The 15,000-nt window shown below is 44.4% G+C and overlaps 24 non-coding genes across 24 annotated transcripts; all 24 read left to right on the top strand.

The window, feature by feature from the left end:
* The first annotated feature begins 248 nt into the window (after positions 1–248).
* Positions 249–341, top strand: TRNAI-UAU (transfer RNA isoleucine (anticodon UAU)). Its single transcript is given in 2 exon segments — positions 249–286; positions 306–341. It is a non-coding gene; the product is annotated as a tRNA-Ile (tRNA).
* A 722-nt stretch (positions 342–1,063) lies between these two features.
* Positions 1,064–1,156, top strand: TRNAI-UAU (transfer RNA isoleucine (anticodon UAU)). Its single transcript is given in 2 exon segments — positions 1,064–1,101; positions 1,121–1,156. It is a non-coding gene; the product is annotated as a tRNA-Ile (tRNA).
* Positions 1,157–1,781: 625 nt separating this feature from the next.
* Positions 1,782–1,874, top strand: TRNAI-UAU (transfer RNA isoleucine (anticodon UAU)). Its single transcript is given in 2 exon segments — positions 1,782–1,819; positions 1,839–1,874. It is a non-coding gene; the product is annotated as a tRNA-Ile (tRNA).
* A 626-nt stretch (positions 1,875–2,500) lies between these two features.
* Positions 2,501–2,593, top strand: TRNAI-UAU (transfer RNA isoleucine (anticodon UAU)). The gene is given in 2 exon segments: positions 2,501–2,538; positions 2,558–2,593. It is a non-coding gene; the product is annotated as a tRNA-Ile (tRNA).
* A 2,160-nt stretch (positions 2,594–4,753) lies between these two features.
* Positions 4,754–4,846, top strand: TRNAI-UAU (transfer RNA isoleucine (anticodon UAU)). The gene is given in 2 exon segments: positions 4,754–4,791; positions 4,811–4,846. It is a non-coding gene; the product is annotated as a tRNA-Ile (tRNA).
* Positions 4,847–5,471: 625 nt separating this feature from the next.
* On the top strand, positions 5,472–5,564 carry TRNAI-UAU (transfer RNA isoleucine (anticodon UAU)). Its single transcript is given in 2 exon segments — positions 5,472–5,509; positions 5,529–5,564. It is a non-coding gene; the product is annotated as a tRNA-Ile (tRNA).
* A 120-nt stretch (positions 5,565–5,684) lies between these two features.
* TRNAR-CCU (transfer RNA arginine (anticodon CCU)) lies at positions 5,685–5,757 on the top strand. Its single transcript has one exon. It is a non-coding gene; the product is annotated as a tRNA-Arg (tRNA).
* A 653-nt stretch (positions 5,758–6,410) lies between these two features.
* TRNAR-CCU (transfer RNA arginine (anticodon CCU)) lies at positions 6,411–6,483 on the top strand. Its single transcript has one exon. It is a non-coding gene; the product is annotated as a tRNA-Arg (tRNA).
* A 440-nt stretch (positions 6,484–6,923) lies between these two features.
* On the top strand, positions 6,924–7,016 carry TRNAI-UAU (transfer RNA isoleucine (anticodon UAU)). The gene is given in 2 exon segments: positions 6,924–6,961; positions 6,981–7,016. It is a non-coding gene; the product is annotated as a tRNA-Ile (tRNA).
* Positions 7,017–7,642: 626 nt separating this feature from the next.
* On the top strand, positions 7,643–7,735 carry TRNAI-UAU (transfer RNA isoleucine (anticodon UAU)). Its single transcript is given in 2 exon segments — positions 7,643–7,680; positions 7,700–7,735. It is a non-coding gene; the product is annotated as a tRNA-Ile (tRNA).
* Positions 7,736–7,855: 120 nt separating this feature from the next.
* Positions 7,856–7,928, top strand: TRNAR-CCU (transfer RNA arginine (anticodon CCU)). The gene has a single exon. It is a non-coding gene; the product is annotated as a tRNA-Arg (tRNA).
* Positions 7,929–8,368: 440 nt separating this feature from the next.
* TRNAI-UAU (transfer RNA isoleucine (anticodon UAU)) lies at positions 8,369–8,461 on the top strand. Its single transcript is given in 2 exon segments — positions 8,369–8,406; positions 8,426–8,461. It is a non-coding gene; the product is annotated as a tRNA-Ile (tRNA).
* An 839-nt stretch (positions 8,462–9,300) lies between these two features.
* On the top strand, positions 9,301–9,373 carry TRNAR-CCU (transfer RNA arginine (anticodon CCU)). The gene has a single exon. It is a non-coding gene; the product is annotated as a tRNA-Arg (tRNA).
* Positions 9,374–9,813: 440 nt separating this feature from the next.
* On the top strand, positions 9,814–9,906 carry TRNAI-UAU (transfer RNA isoleucine (anticodon UAU)). Its single transcript is given in 2 exon segments — positions 9,814–9,851; positions 9,871–9,906. It is a non-coding gene; the product is annotated as a tRNA-Ile (tRNA).
* A 1,345-nt stretch (positions 9,907–11,251) lies between these two features.
* Positions 11,252–11,344, top strand: TRNAI-UAU (transfer RNA isoleucine (anticodon UAU)). The gene is given in 2 exon segments: positions 11,252–11,289; positions 11,309–11,344. It is a non-coding gene; the product is annotated as a tRNA-Ile (tRNA).
* Positions 11,345–11,464: 120 nt separating this feature from the next.
* Positions 11,465–11,537, top strand: TRNAR-CCU (transfer RNA arginine (anticodon CCU)). Its single transcript has one exon. It is a non-coding gene; the product is annotated as a tRNA-Arg (tRNA).
* A 440-nt stretch (positions 11,538–11,977) lies between these two features.
* Positions 11,978–12,070, top strand: TRNAI-UAU (transfer RNA isoleucine (anticodon UAU)). Its single transcript is given in 2 exon segments — positions 11,978–12,015; positions 12,035–12,070. It is a non-coding gene; the product is annotated as a tRNA-Ile (tRNA).
* Positions 12,071–12,190: 120 nt separating this feature from the next.
* On the top strand, positions 12,191–12,263 carry TRNAR-CCU (transfer RNA arginine (anticodon CCU)). The gene has a single exon. It is a non-coding gene; the product is annotated as a tRNA-Arg (tRNA).
* A 440-nt stretch (positions 12,264–12,703) lies between these two features.
* On the top strand, positions 12,704–12,796 carry TRNAI-UAU (transfer RNA isoleucine (anticodon UAU)). Its single transcript is given in 2 exon segments — positions 12,704–12,741; positions 12,761–12,796. It is a non-coding gene; the product is annotated as a tRNA-Ile (tRNA).
* A 120-nt stretch (positions 12,797–12,916) lies between these two features.
* Positions 12,917–12,989, top strand: TRNAR-CCU (transfer RNA arginine (anticodon CCU)). The gene has a single exon. It is a non-coding gene; the product is annotated as a tRNA-Arg (tRNA).
* A 440-nt stretch (positions 12,990–13,429) lies between these two features.
* On the top strand, positions 13,430–13,522 carry TRNAI-UAU (transfer RNA isoleucine (anticodon UAU)). The gene is given in 2 exon segments: positions 13,430–13,467; positions 13,487–13,522. It is a non-coding gene; the product is annotated as a tRNA-Ile (tRNA).
* A 626-nt stretch (positions 13,523–14,148) lies between these two features.
* On the top strand, positions 14,149–14,241 carry TRNAI-UAU (transfer RNA isoleucine (anticodon UAU)). The gene is given in 2 exon segments: positions 14,149–14,186; positions 14,206–14,241. It is a non-coding gene; the product is annotated as a tRNA-Ile (tRNA).
* A 120-nt stretch (positions 14,242–14,361) lies between these two features.
* On the top strand, positions 14,362–14,434 carry TRNAR-CCU (transfer RNA arginine (anticodon CCU)). The gene has a single exon. It is a non-coding gene; the product is annotated as a tRNA-Arg (tRNA).
* A 440-nt stretch (positions 14,435–14,874) lies between these two features.
* Positions 14,875–14,967, top strand: TRNAI-UAU (transfer RNA isoleucine (anticodon UAU)). The gene is given in 2 exon segments: positions 14,875–14,912; positions 14,932–14,967. It is a non-coding gene; the product is annotated as a tRNA-Ile (tRNA).
* Positions 14,968–15,000: the final 33 nt, after the last annotated feature.

Here is a 15,000-nt window from a genome sequence, read left to right as displayed (position 1 = left end):
TCGCCCAATGGTAGTCTTTACAAAGACAATAGCTATGTCCAAAGAGAAGTGTTCCTGAGCAACATTACCTATTGTTAAGGTGGAGAGCATCTCATTTTCATTAAAAACACACCACTTTGCTTTACTCTTCACTTATGGCATAGCCCACTGCATTTTCAAGGACGGGGTTTAAACTGACATAGGACTAGGTTTTCAATTGAGCAACTTTTTCCAGGCAAAAGAAGACATGGATAAATGGTGCTGCAAGAGCTCCAGTGGCGCAATCGGTCAGCGCGCGGTACTTATATAGCAGTAACTGTTGAGCAATGCCGAGGTTGTGAGTTCGAGCCTCACCTGGAGCATTACTTTCTTGCCGTCATCTGTCTTTTATTACTGCATTACAAGCTGATAGTTCAATGCTTAATCGCAGTTGATTTCTTTAAAACAATCGAAAAGAAAGCCACGCTTCTTCTGTGCATGTAGCCCCAGTGGCCTAATGGATAAGGCACTGGCCTCCTAAGCCAGGGATTCGAGTCCCATCTGGGGTGGTTGCCCACCTTTCATCAGTATACTGAGTTTTAGATCCAGACAGGCTTCTTTTCTGGATAAGGCGAAGATTGTGGGTACGGGTCCCATGTGGGGTGGGTGCCCACCTTTCATCAGTATACTGAGTTTTAGATCCAGACAGGCTTCTTTTCTGGATAAGGCGAAGATTGTGGGTTCGAGTCCCATGTGGGGTGGGTGCCTACCTTTCATCCAAAAGCATGTCATGTTTTATTTCCAGACTAGCTTCTTTTCTGGATAAGATTTGCCTCTTAAATAGGTCTTGAAAAATCTCGCCCAATGGTAGTCTTTACAAAGACAATAGCTATGTCCAAAGAGAAGTGTTCCTGAGCAACATTACCTATTGTTAAGGTGGAGAGCATCTCATTTTCATTAAAAACACACCACTTTGCTTTACTCTTCACTTATGGCATAGCCCACTGCATTTTCAAGGACGGGGTTTAAACTGACATAGGACTAGGTTTTCAATTGAGCAACTTTTTCCAGGCAAAAGAAGACATGGATAAATGGTGCTACAAGAGCTCCTGTGGCGCAATCGGTCAGCGCGCGGTACTTATATAGCAGTAACTGTTGAGCAATGCCGAGGTTGTGAGTTCGAGCCTCACCTGGTGCATTACTTTCTTGCCTCATCTGTCTTTTATTACTGCATTACAAGCTGATAGTTCAATGCCTAATCGCAGTTGATTTCTTTAAAACAATCGAAAAGAAAGCCACGCTTCTTCTGTGCATGTAGCCCCAGTGGCCTAATGGATAAGGCACTGGCCTCCTAAGCCAGGGATTCGAGTCCCATCTGGGGTGGTTGCCCACCTTTCATCAGTATACTGAGTTTTAGATCCAGACAGGCTTCTTTTCTGGATAAGGCGAAGATTGTGGGTTCGAGTCCCATGTGGGGTGGGTGCCCACCTTCCATCCAAAAGCATGTCGTGTTTTATTTCCAGACTGGCTTCTTTTCTGGATAACATTTGCCTCCTAAATAGGTCTTGAAAAATCTCGCCCAATGGTAGTCTTTACAAAGACAATAGCTATGTCCAAAGAGAAGTGTTCCTGAGCAACATTACCTATTGTTAAGGTGGAGAGCATCTCATTTTCATTAAAAACACACCACTTTGCTTTACTCTTCACTTATGGCATAGCCCACTGCATTTTCAAGGACGGGGTTTAAACTGACATAGGACTAGGTTTTCAATTGAGCAACTTTTTCTAGGCAAAAGAAGACATGGATAAATGGTGCTGCAAGAGCTCCAGTGGCGCAATCGGTCAGCGCGCGGTACTTATATAGCAGTAACTGTTGAGCAATGCCGAGGTTGTGAGTTCGAGCCTCACCTGGAGCATTACTTTCTTGCCGTCATCTGTCTTTTATTACTGCATTACAAGCTGATAGTTCAATGCTTAATCGCAGTTGATTTCTTTAAAACAATCGAAAAGAAAGCCACGCTTCTTCTGTGCATGTAGCCCCAGTGGCCTAATGGATAAGGCACTGGCCTCCTAAGCCAGGGATTCGAGTCCCATCTGGGGTGGTTGCCCACCTTTCATCAGTATACTGAGTTTTAGATCCAGACAGGCTTCTTTTCTGGATAAGGCGAAGATTGTGGGGTCGGGTCCCATGTGGGGTGGGTGCCCACCTTCCATCCAAAAGCATGTCGTGTTTTATTTCCAGACTGGCTTCTTTTCTGGATAACATTTGCCTCTTAAATAGGTCTTGAAAAATCTCGCCCAATGGTAGTCTTTACAAAGACAATAGCTATGTCCAAAGAGAAGTGTTCCTGAGCAACATTACCTATTGTTAAGGTGGAGAGCATCTCATTTTCATTAAAAACACACCACTTTGCTTTACTCTTCACTTATGGCATAGCCCACTGCATTTTCAAGGACGGGGTTTAAACTGACATAGGACTAGGTTTTCAATTGAGCAACTTTTTCCAGGCAAAAGAAGACATGGATAAACAGTGCTGCAAGAGCTCCAGTGGCACAATCGGTCAGCGCGCGGTACTTATATAGCAGTAACTGTTGAGCAATGCCGAGGTTGTGAGTTCGAGCCTCACCTGGAGCATTACTTTCTTGCCGTCATCTGTCTTTTATTACTGCATTACAAGCTGATAGTTCAATGCCTAATCGCAGTTGATTTCTTTAAAACAATCGAAAAGAAAGCCACGCTTCTTCTGTCCATGTAGCCCCAGTGGCCTAATGGATAAGGCACTGGCCTCCTAAGCCAGGGATTCGAGTCCCATCTGGGGTGGTTGCCCACCTTTCATCAGTATACTGAGTTTTAGATCCAGACAGGCTTCTTTTCTGGATAAGGCGAAGATTGTGGGTTCGGGTCCCATGTGGGGTGGGTGCCCACCTTTCATCCAAAAGCATGTCGTGTTTTATTTCCAGACTGGCTTCTTTTCTGGATAACATTTGCCTCTTAAATAGGTCTTGAAAAATCTCGCCCAATGGTAGTCTTTACAAAGACAATAGCTATGTCCAAAGAGAAGTGTTCCTGAGCAACATTACCTATTGCTAAGGTGGAGAGCATCTCATTTTCATTAAAAACACACCACTTTGCTTTACTCTTCACTTATGGCATAGCCCACTGCATTTTCAAGGACGGGGTTTAAACTGACATAGGACTAGGTTTTCAATTGAGCAACTTTTTCCAGGCAAAAGAAGACATGGATAAATGGTGCTGCAAGAGCTCCAGTGGCGCAATCGGTCAGCGCGCGGTACTTATATAGCAGTAACTGTTGAGCAATGCCGAGGTTGTGAGTTCGAGCCTCACCAGGAGCATTACTTTCTTGCCGTCATCTGTCTTTTATTACTGCATTACAAGCTGATAGTTCAATGCCTAATCGCAGTTGATTTCTTTAAAACAATCGAAAAGAAAGCCACGCTTCTTCTGTGCATGTAGCCCCAGTGGCCTAATGGATAAGGCACTGGCCTCCTAAGCCAGGGATTCGAGTCCCATGTGGGGTGGGTGCCCACCTTTCATCAGTATACTGAGTTTTAGATCCAGACAGGCTTCTTTTCTGGATAAGGCGAAGATTGTGGGTTCGGGTCCCATGTGGGGTGGGTGCCCACCTTTCATCCAAAAGCATGTCGTGTTTTATTTCCAGACTGGCTTCTTTTCTGGATTACATTTGCCTCCTAAATAGGTCTTGAAAAATCTCGCCCAATGGTAGTCTTTACAAAGACAATAGCTATGTCCAAAGAGAAGTGTTCCTGAGCAACATTACCTATTGTTAAGGTGGAGAGCATCTCATTTTCATTAAAAACACACCACTTTGCTTTACTCTTCACTTATGGCATAGCCCACTGCATTTTCAAGGACGGGGTTTAAACTGACATAGGACTAGGTTTTCAATTGAGCAACTTTTTCCAGGCAAAAGAAGACATGGATAAATGGTGCTGTAAGAGCTCCAGTGGCGCAATCAGTCAGCGTGTGGTACTTATATAGCAGTAACTGTTGAGCAATGCCGAGGTTGTGAGTTCGAGCCTCACCTGGAGCATTACTTTCTTGCCGTCATCTGTCTTTTATTACTGCATTACAAGCTGATAGTTCAATGCTTAATCGCAGTTGATTTCTTTAAAACAATCGAAAAGAAAGCCACGCTTCTTCTGTGCATGTAGCCCCAGTGGCCTAATGGATAAGGCACTGGCCTCCTAAGCCAGGGATTCGAGTCCCATCTGGGGTGGTTGCCCACCTTTCATCAGTATACTGAGTTTTAGATCCAGACAGGCTTCTTTTCTGGATAAGGCGAAGATTGTGGGTACGGGTCCCATGTGGGGTGGGTGCCCACCTTTCATCAGTATACTGAGTTTTAGATCCAGACAGGCTTCTTTTCTGGATAAGGCGAAGATTGTGGGTTCGGGTCCCATGTGGGGTGGGTGCCTACCTTTCATCCAAAAGCATGTCATGTTTTATTTCCAGACTAGCTTCTTTTCTGGATAAGATTTGCCTCTTAAATAGGTCTTGAAAAATCTCGCCCAATGGTAGTCTTTACAAAGACAATAGCTATGTCCAAAGAGAAGTGTTCCTGAGCAACATTACCTATTGTTAAGGTGGAGAGCATCTCATTTTCATTAAAAACACACCACTTTGCTTTACTCTTCACTTATGGCATAGCCCACTGCATTTTCAAGGACGGGGTTTAAACTGACATAGGACTAGGTTTTCAATTGAGCAACTTTTTCCAGGCAAAAGAAGACATGGATAAATGGTGCTACAAGAGCTCCTGTGGCGCAATCGGTCAGCGCGCGGTACTTATATAGCAGTAACTGTTGAGCAATGCCGAGGTTGTGAGTTCGAGCCTCACCTGGAGCATTACTTTCTTGCCTCATCTGTCTTTTATTACTGCATTACAAGCTGATAGTTCAATGCCTAATCGCAGTTGATTTCTTTAAAACAATCGAAAAGAAAGCCACGCTTCTTCTGTGCATGTAGCCCCAGTGGCCTAATGGATAAGGCACTGGCCTCCTAAGCCAGGGATTCGAGTCCCATCTGGGGTGGTTGCCCACCTTTCATCAGTATACTGAGTTTTAGATCCAGACAGGCTTCTTTTCTGGATAAGGCGAAGATTGTGGGTTCGAGTCCCATGTGGGGTGGGTGCCCACCTTCCATCCAAAAGCATGTCGTGTTTTATTTCCAGACTGGCTTCTTTTCTGGATAACATTTACCTCCTAAATAAGTCTTGAAAAATCTCGCCCAATGGTAGTCTTTACAAAGACAATAGCTATGTCCAAAGAGAAGTGTTCCTGAGCAACATTACCTATTGTTAAGGTGGAGAGCATCTCATTTTCATTAAAAACACACCACTTTGCTTTACTCTTCACTTATGGCATAGCCCACTGCATTTTCAAGGACGGGGTTTAAACTGACATAGGACTAGGTTTTCAATTGAGCAACTTTTTCCAGGCAAAAGAAGACATGGATAAATGGTGCTGCAAGAGCTCCAGTGGCGCAATCGGCCAGCGCGCGGTACTTATATAGCAGTAACTGTTGAGCAATGCCGAGGTTGTGAGTTCGAGCCTCACCTGGAGCATTACTTTCTTGCCGTCATCTGTCTTTTATTACTGCATTACAAGCTGATAGTTCAATGCTTAATCGCAGTTGATTTCTTTAAAACAATCGAAAAGAAAGCCACGCTTCTTCTGTGCATGTAGCCCCAGTGGCCTAATGGATAAGGCACTGGCCTCCTAAGCCAGGGATTGTGGGTTCGAGTCCTATCTGGGGTGGTTGCCCACCTTTCATCAGTATACTGAGTTTTAGATCCAGACAGGCTTCTTTTCTGGATAAGGCGAAGATTGTGGGTTCGAGTCCCATGTGGGGTGGGTGCCCACCTTCCATCCAAAAGCATGTCGTGTTTTATTTCCAGACTGGCTTCTTTTCTGGATAACATTTGCCTCCTAAATAGGTCTTGAAAAATCTCGCCCAATGGTAGTCTTTACAAAGACAATAGCTATGTCCAAAGAGAAGTGTTCCTGAGCAACATTACCTATTGTTAAGGTGGAGAGCATCTCATTTTCATTAAAAACACACCACTTTGCTTTACTCTTCACTTATGGCATAGCCCACTGCATTTTCAAGGACGGGGTTTAAACTGACATAGGACTAGGTTTTCAATTGAGCAACTTTTTCCAGGCAAAAGAAGACATGGATAAATGGTGTTGCAAGAGCTCCAGTGGTGCAATCGGTCAGCGCGCGGTACTTATATAGCAGTAACTGTTGAGCAATGCCGAGGTTGTGAGTTCTAGCCTCACCTGGAGCATTACTTTCTTGCCGTCATCTGTCTTTTATTACTGCATTACAAGCTGATAGTTCAATGCTTAATCGCAGTTGATTTCTTTAAAACAATCGAAAAGAAAGCCACGCTTCTTCTGTGCATGTAGCCCCAGTGGCCTAATGGATAAGGCACTGGCCTCCTAAGCCAGGGATTGTGGGTTCGAGTCCCATCTGGGGTGGTTGCCCACCTTTCATCAGTATACTGAGTTTTAGATCCAGACAGGCTTCTTTTCTGGATAAGGCGAAGATTGTGGGTTCGGGTCCCATGTGGGGTGGGTGCCCACCTTCCATCCAAAAGCATGTCGTGTTTTATTTCCAGACTGGCTTCTTTTCTGGATAACATTTGCCTCTTAAATAGGTCTTGAAAAATCTCGCCCAATGGTAGTCTTTACAAAGACAATAGCTATGTCCAAAGAGAAGTGTTCCTGAGCAACATTACCTATTGTTAAGGTGGAGAGCATCTCATTTTCATTAAAAACACACCACTTTGCTTTACTCTTCACTTATGGCATAGCCCACTGCATTTTCAAGGACGGGGTTTAAACTGACATAGGACTAGGTTTTCAATTGAGCAACTTTTTCCAGGCAAAAGAAGACATGGATAAACAGTGCTGCAAGAGCTCCAGTGGCACAATCGGTCAGCGCGCGGTACTTATATAGCAGTAACTGTTGAGCAATGCCGAGGTTGTGAGTTCGAGCCTCACCTGGAGCATTACTTTCTTGCCGTCATCTGTCTTTTATTACTGCATTACAAGCTGATAGTTCAATGCCTAATCGCAGTTGATTTCTTTAAAACAATCGAAAAGAAAGCCACGCTTCTTCTGTGCATGTAGCCCCAGTGGCCTAATGGATAAGGCACTGGCCTCCTAAGCCAGGGATTCGAGTCCCATCTGGGGTGGTTGCCCACCTTTCATCAGTATACTGAGTTTTAGATCCAGACAGGCTTCTTTTCTGGATAAGGCGAAGATTGTGGGTTCGAGTCCCATGTGGGGTGGGTGCCCACCTTCCATCCAAAAGCATGTCGTGTTTTATTTCCAGACTGGCTTCTTTTCTGGATAACATTTGCCTCCTAAATAGGTCTTGAAAAATCTCGCCCAATGGTAGTCTTTACAAAGACAATAGCTATGTCCAAAGAGAAGTGTTCCTGAGCAACATTACCTATTGTTAAGGTGGAGAGCATCTCATTTTCATTAAAAACACACCACTTTGCTTTACTCTTCACTTATGGCATAGCCCACTGCATTTTCAAGGACGGGGTTTAAACTGACATAGGACTAGGTTTTCAATTGAGCAACTTTTTCCAGGCAAAAGAAGACATGGATAAATGGTGTTGCAAGAGCTCCAGTGGTGCAATCGGTCAGCGCGCGGTACTTATATAGCAGTAACTGTTGAGCAATGCCGAGGTTGTGAGTTCGAGCCTCACCTGGAGCATTACTTTCTTGCCGTCATCTGTCTTTTATTACTGCATTACAAGCTGATAGTTCAATGCTTAATCGCAGTTGATTTCTTTAAAACAATCGAAAAGAAAGCCACGCTTCTTCTGTGCATGTAGCCCCAGTGGCCTAATGGATAAGGCACTGGCCTCCTAAGCCAGGGATTGTGGGTTCGAGTCCCATCTGGGGTGGTTGCCCACCTTTCATCAGTATACTGAGTTTTAGATCCAGACAGGCTTCTTTTCTGGATAAGGCGAAGATTGTGGGTTCGGGTCCCATGTGGGGTGGGTGCCCACCTTCCATCCAAAAGCATGTCGTGTTTTATTTCCAGACTGGCTTCTTTTCTGGATAACATTTGCCTCTTAAATAGGTCTTGAAAAATCTCGCCCAATGGTAGTCTTTACAAAGACAATAGCTATGTCCAAAGAGAAGTGTTCCTGAGCAACATTACCTATTGTTAAGGTGGAGAGCATCTCATTTTCATTAAAAACACACCACTTTGCTTTACTCTTCACTTATGGCATAGCCCACTGCATTTTCAAGGACGGGGTTTAAACTGACATAGGACTAGGTTTTCAATTGAGCAACTTTTTCCAGGCAAAAGAAGACATGGATAAACAGTGCTGCAAGAGCTCCAGTGGCACAATCGGTCAGCGCGCGGTACTTATATAGCAGTAACTGTTGAGCAATGCCGAGGTTGTGAGTTCGAGCCTCACCTGGAGCATTACTTTCTTGCCGTCATCTGTCTTTTATTACTGCATTACAAGCTGATAGTTCAATGCCTAATCGCAGTTGATTTCTTTAAAACAATCGAAAAGAAAGCCACGCTTCTTCTGTGCATGTAGCCCCAGTGGCCTAATGGATAAGGCACTGGCCTCCTAAGCCAGGGATTCGAGTCCCATCTGGGGTGGTTGCCCACCTTTCATCAGTATACTGAGTTTTAGATCCAGACAGGCTTCTTTTCTGGATAAGGCGAAGATTGTGGGTTCGGGTCCCATGTGGGGTGGGTGCCCACCTTTCATCCAAAAGCATGTCGTGTTTTATTTCCAGACTGGCTTCTTTTCTGGATAACATTTGCCTCTTAAATAGGTCTTGAAAAATCTCGCCCAATGGTAGTCTTTACAAAGACAATAGCTATGTCCAAAGAGAAGTGTTCCTGAGCAACATTACCTATTGCTAAGGTGGAGAGCATCTCATTTTCATTAAAAACACACCACTTTACTTTACTCTTCACTTATGGCATAGCCCACTGCATTTTCAAGGACGGGGTTTAAACTGACATAGGACTAGGTTTTCAATTGAGCAACTTTTTCCAGGCAAAAGAAGACATGGATAAATGGTGCTGCAAGAGCTCCAGTGGCGCAATCGGTCAGCGCGCGGTACTTATATAGCAGTAACTGTTGAGCAATGCCGAGGTTGTGTGTTCGAGCCTCACCAGGAGCATTACTTTCTTGCCGTCATCTGTCTTTTATTACTGCATTACAAGCTGATAGTTCAATGCCTAATCGCAGTTGATTTCTTTAAAACAATCGAAAAGAAAGCCACGCTTCTTCTGTGCATGTAGCCCCAGTGGACTAATGGATAAGGCACTGGCCTCCTAAGCCAGGGATTGTGGGTTCGAGTCCCATCTGGGGTGGTTGCCCACCTTTCATCAGTATACTGAGTTTTAGATCCAGACAGGCTTCTTTTCTGGATAAGGCGAAGATTGTGGTTTCGGGTCCCATGTGGGGTGGGTGCCCACCTTCCATCCAAAAGCATGTCGTGTTTTATTTCCAGACTGGCTTCTTTTCTGGATAACATTTGCCTCTTAAATAGGTCTTGAAAAATCTCGCCCAATGGTAGTCTTTACAAAGACAATAGCTATGTCCAAAGAGAAGTGTTCCTGAGCAACATTACCTATTGTTAAGGTGGAGAGCATCTCATTTTCATTAAAAACACACCACTTTGCTTTACTCTTCACTTATGGCATAGCCCACTGCATTTTCAAGGACGGGGTTTAAACTGACATAGGACTAGGTTTTCAATTGAGCAACTTTTTCCAGGCAAAAGAAGACATGGATAAACAGTGCTGCAAGAGCTCCAGTGGCACAATCGGTCAGCGCGCGGTACTTATATAGCAGTAACTGTTGAGCAATGCCGAGGTTGTGAGTTCGAGCCTCACCTGGAGCATTACTTTCTTGCCGTCATCTGTCTTTTATTACTGCATTACAAGCTGATAGTTCAATGCCTAATCGCAGTTGATTTCTTTAAAACAATCGAAAAGAAAGCCACGCTTCTTCTGTGCATGTAGCCCCAGTGGCCTAATGGATAAGGCACTGGCCTCCTAAGCCAGGGATTCGAGTCCCATCTGGGGTGGTTGCCCACCTTTCATCAGTATACTGAGTTTTAGATCCAGACAGGCTTCTTTTCTGGATAAGGCGAAGATTGTGGGTTCGGGTCCCATGTGGGGTGGGTGCCCACCTTTCATCCAAAAGCATGTCGTGTTTTATTTCCAGACTGGCTTCTTTTCTGGATAACATTTGCCTCTTAAATAGGTCTTGAAAAATCTCGCCCAATGGTAGTCTTTACAAAGACAATAGCTATGTCCAAAGAGAAGTGTTCCTGAGCAACATTACCTATTGCTAAGGTGGAGAGCATCTCATTTTCATTAAAAACACACCACTTTACTTTACTCTTCACTTATGGCATAGCCCACTGCATTTTCAAGGACGGGGTTTAAACTGACATAGGACTAGGTTTTCAATTGAGCAACTTTTTCCAGGCAAAAGAAGACATGGATAAATGGTGCTGCAAGAGCTCCAGTGGCGCAATCGGTCAGCGCGCGGTACTTATATAGCAGTAACTGTTGAGCAATGCCGAGGTTGTGTGTTCGAGCCTCACCAGGAGCATTACTTTCTTGCCGTCATCTGTCTTTTATTACTGCATTACAAGCTGATAGTTCAATGCCTAATCGCAGTTGATTTCTTTAAAACAATCGAAAAGAAAGCCACGCTTCTTCTGTGCATGTAGCCCCAGTGGACTAATGGATAAGGCACTGGCCTCCTAAGCCAGGGATTCGAGTCCCATGTGGGGTGGGTGCCCACCTTTCATCAGTATACTGAGTTTTAGATCCAGACAGGCTTCTTTTCTGGATAAGGCGAAGATTGTGGGTTCGAGTCCCATGTGGGGTGGGTGCCCACCTTCCATCCAAAAGCATGTCGTGTTTTATTTCCAGACTGGCTTCTTTTCTGGATAACATTTACCTCCTAAATAGGTCTTGAAAAATCTCGCCCAATGGTAGTCTTTACAAAGACAATAGCTATGTCCAAAGAGAAGTGTTCCTGAGCAACATTACCTATTGTTAAGGTGGAGAGCATCTCATTTTCATTAAAAACACACCACTTTGCTTTACTCTTCACTTATGGCATAGCCCACTGCATTTTCAAGGACGGGGTTTAAACTGACATAGGACTAGGTTTTCAATTGAGCAACTTTTTCCAGGCAAAAGAAGACATGGATAAATGGTGCTGCAAGAGCTCCAGTGGCGCAATCGGTCAGCGCGCGGTACTTATATAGCAGTAACTGTTGAGCAATGCCGAGGTTGTGAGTTCGAGCCTCACCTGGAGCATTACTTTCTTGCCGTCATCTGTCTTTTATTACTGCATTACAAGCTGATAGTTCAATGCTTAATCGCAGTTGATTTCTTTAAAACAATCGAAAAGAAAGCCACGCTTCTTCTGTGCATGTGGCCCCAGTGGCCTAATGGATAAGGCACTGGCCTCCTAAGCCAGGGATTGTGGGTTCGAGTCCCATCTGGGGTGGTTGCCCACCTTTCATCAGTATACTGAGTTTTAGATCCAGACAGGCTTCTTTTCTGGATAAGGCGAAGATTGTGGGTTCGAGTCCCATGTGGGGTGGGTGCCCACCTTCCATCCAAAAGCATGTCGTGTTTTATTTCCAGACTGGCTTCTTTTCTGGATAACATTTGCATCCTAAATAGGTCTTGAAAAATCTCGCCCAATGGTAGTCTTTACAAAGACAATAGCTATGTCCAAAGAGAAGTGTTCCTGAGCAACATTACCTATTGTTAAGGTGGAGAGCATCTCATTTTCATTAAAAACACACCACTTTGCTTTACTCTTCACTTATGGCATAGCCCACTGCATTTTCAAGGACGGGGTTTAAACTGACATAGGACTAGGTTTTCAATTGAGCAACTTTTTCCAGGCAAAAGAAGACATGGATAAATGGTGCTGCAAGAGCTCCAGTGGCGCAATCGGTCAGCGCGCGGTACTTATATAGCAGTAACTGTTGAGCAATGCCGAGGTTGTGAGTTCGAGCCTCACCTGGAGCATTACTTTCTTGCCGTCATCTGTCTTTTATTACTGCATTACAAGCTGATAGTTCAATGCTTAATCGCAGTTGATTTCTTTAAAACAATCGAAAAGAAAGCCACGCTTCTTCTGTGCATGTAGCCCCAGTGGCCTAATGGATAAGGCACTGGCCTCCTAAGCCAGGGATTGTGGGTTCGAGTCCCATCTGGGGTGGTTGCCCACCTTTCATCAGTATACTGAGTTTTAGATCCAGACAGGCTTCTTTTCTGGATAAGGCGAAGATTGTGGGTTCGAGTCCCATGTGGGGTGGGTGCCCACCTTCCATCCAAAAGCATGTCGTGTTTTATTTCCAGACTGGCTTCTTTTCTGGATAACATTTGCATCCTAAATAGGTCTTGAAAAATCTCGCCCAATGGTAGTCTTTACAAAGACAATAGCTATGTCCAAAGAGAAGTGTTCCTGAGCAACATTACCTATTGTTAAGGTGGAGAGCATCTCATTTTCATTAAAAACACACCACTTTGCTTTACTCTTCACTTATGGCATAGCCCACTGCATTTTCAAGGACGGGGTTTAAACTGACATAGGACTAGGTTTTCAATTGAGCAACTTTTTCCAGGCAAAAGAAGACATGGATAAATGGTGTTGCAAGAGCTCCAGTGGTGCAATCGGTCAGCGCGCGGTACTTATATAGCAGTAACTGTTGAGCAATGCCGAGGTTGTGAGTTCGAGCCTCACCTGGAGCATTACTTTCTTGCCGTCATCTGTCTTTTATTACTGCATTACAAGCTGATAGTTCAATGCTTAATCGCAGTTGATTTCTTTAAAACAATCGAAAAGAAAGCCACGCTTCTTCTGTGCATGTAGCCCCAGTGGCCTAATGGATAAGGCACTGGCCTCCTAAGCCAGGGATTGTGGGTTCGAGTCCCATCTGGGGTGGTTGCCCACCTTTCATCAGTATACTGAGTTTTAGATCCAGACAGGCTTCTTTTCTGGATAAGGCGAAGATTGTGGGTTCGGGTCCCATGTGGGGTGGGTGCCCACCTTCCATCCAAAAGCATGTCGTGTTTTATTTCCAGACTGGCTTCTTTTCTGGATAACATTTGCCTCTTAAATAGGTCTTGAAAAATCTCGCCCAATGGTAGTCTTTACAAAGACAATAGCTATGTCCAAAGAGAAGTGTTCCTGAGCAACATTACCTATTGTTAAGGTGGAGAGCATCTCATTTTCATTAAAAACACACCACTTTGCTTTACTCTTCACTTATGGCATAGCCCACTGCATTTTCAAGGACGGGGTTTAAACTGACATAGGACTAGGTTTTCAATTGAGCAACTTTTTCCAGGCAAAAGAAGACATGGATAAACAGTGCTGCAAGAGCTCCAGTGGCACAATCGGTCAGCGCGCGGTACTTATATAGCAGTAACTGTTGAGCAATGCCGAGGTTGTGAGTTCGAGCCTCACCTGGAGCATTACTTTCTTGCCGTCATCTGTCTTTTATTACTGCATTACAAGCTGATAGTTCAATGCCTAATCGCAGTTGATTTCTTTAAAACAATCGAAAAGAAAGCCACGCTTCTTCTGTGCATGTAGCCCCAGTGGCCTAATGGATAAGGCACTGGCCTCCTAAGCCAGGGATTCGAGTCCCATCTGGGGTGGTTGCCCACCTTTCATCAGTATACTGAGTTTTAGATCCAGACAGGCTTCTTTTCTGGATAAGGCGAAGATTGTGGGTTCGAGTCCCATGTGGGGTGGGTGCCCACCTTCCATCCAAAAGCATGTCGTGTTTTATTTCCAGACTGGCTTCTTTTCTGGATAACATTTGCCTCCTAAATAGGTCTTGAAAAATCTCGCCCAATGGTAGTCTTTACAAAGACAATAGCTATGTCCAAAGAGAAGTGTTCCTGAGCAACATTACCTATTGTTAAGGTGGAGAGCATCTCATTTTCATTAAAAACACACCACTTTGCTTTACTCTTCACTTATGGCATAGCCCACTGCATTTTCAAGGACGGGGTTTAAACTGACATAGGACTAGGTTTTCAATTGAGCAACTTTTTCCAGGCAAAAGAAGACATGGATAAATGGTGTTGCAAGAGCTCCAGTGGTGCAATCGGTCAGCGCGCGGTACTTATATAGCAGTAACTGTTGAGCAATGCCGAGGTTGTGAGTTCGAGCCTCACCTGGAGCATTACTTTCTTGCCGTCATCTGTCTTTTATTACTGCATTACAAGCTGATAGTTCAATGCTTAATCGCAGTTGATTTCTTTAAAACAATCGAAAAGAAAGCCACGCTTCTTCTGTGCATGTAGCCCCAGTGGCCTAATGGATAAGGCACTGGCCTCCTAAGCCAGGGATTGTGGGTTCGAGTCCCATCTGGGGTGGTTGCCCACCTTTCATCAGTATACTGAGTTTTAGATCCAGACAGGCTTCTTTTCTGGATAAGGCGAAGATTGTGGGTTCGGGTCCCATGTGGGGTGGGTGCCCACCTTCCATCCAAAAGCATGTCGTGTTTTATTTCCAGACTGGCTTCTTTTCTGGATAACATTTGCCTCTTAAATAGGTCTTGAAAAATCTCGCCCAATGGTAGTCTTTACAAAGACAATAGCTATGTCCAAAGAGAAGTGTTCCTGAGCAACATTACCTATTGTTAAGGTGGAGAGCATCTCATTTTCATTAAAAACACACCACTTTGCTTTACTCTTCACTTATGGCATAGCCCACTGCATTTTCAAGGACGGGGTTTAAACTGACATAGGACTAGGTTTTCAATTGAGCAACTTTTTCCAGGCAAAAGAAGACATGGATAAACAGTGCTGCAAGAGCTCCAGTGGCACAATCGGTCAGCGCGCGGTACTTATATAGCAGTAACTGTTGAGCAATGCCGAGGTTGTGAGTTCGAGCCTCACCTGGAGCATTACTTTCTTGCCGTCATCTGTCTTTTATTACT

The sequence above is a fragment of the Eleutherodactylus coqui genome, chromosome 2 (genome assembly GCF_035609145.1).
Source record: "Eleutherodactylus coqui strain aEleCoq1 chromosome 2, aEleCoq1.hap1, whole genome shotgun sequence".
Lineage (NCBI taxonomy): Eukaryota > Metazoa > Chordata > Amphibia > Anura > Eleutherodactylidae > Eleutherodactylus > Eleutherodactylus coqui.
Note: the sequence above shows the minus strand (reverse complement) of the source record. Positions and strands in the feature narration are given on the sequence as shown.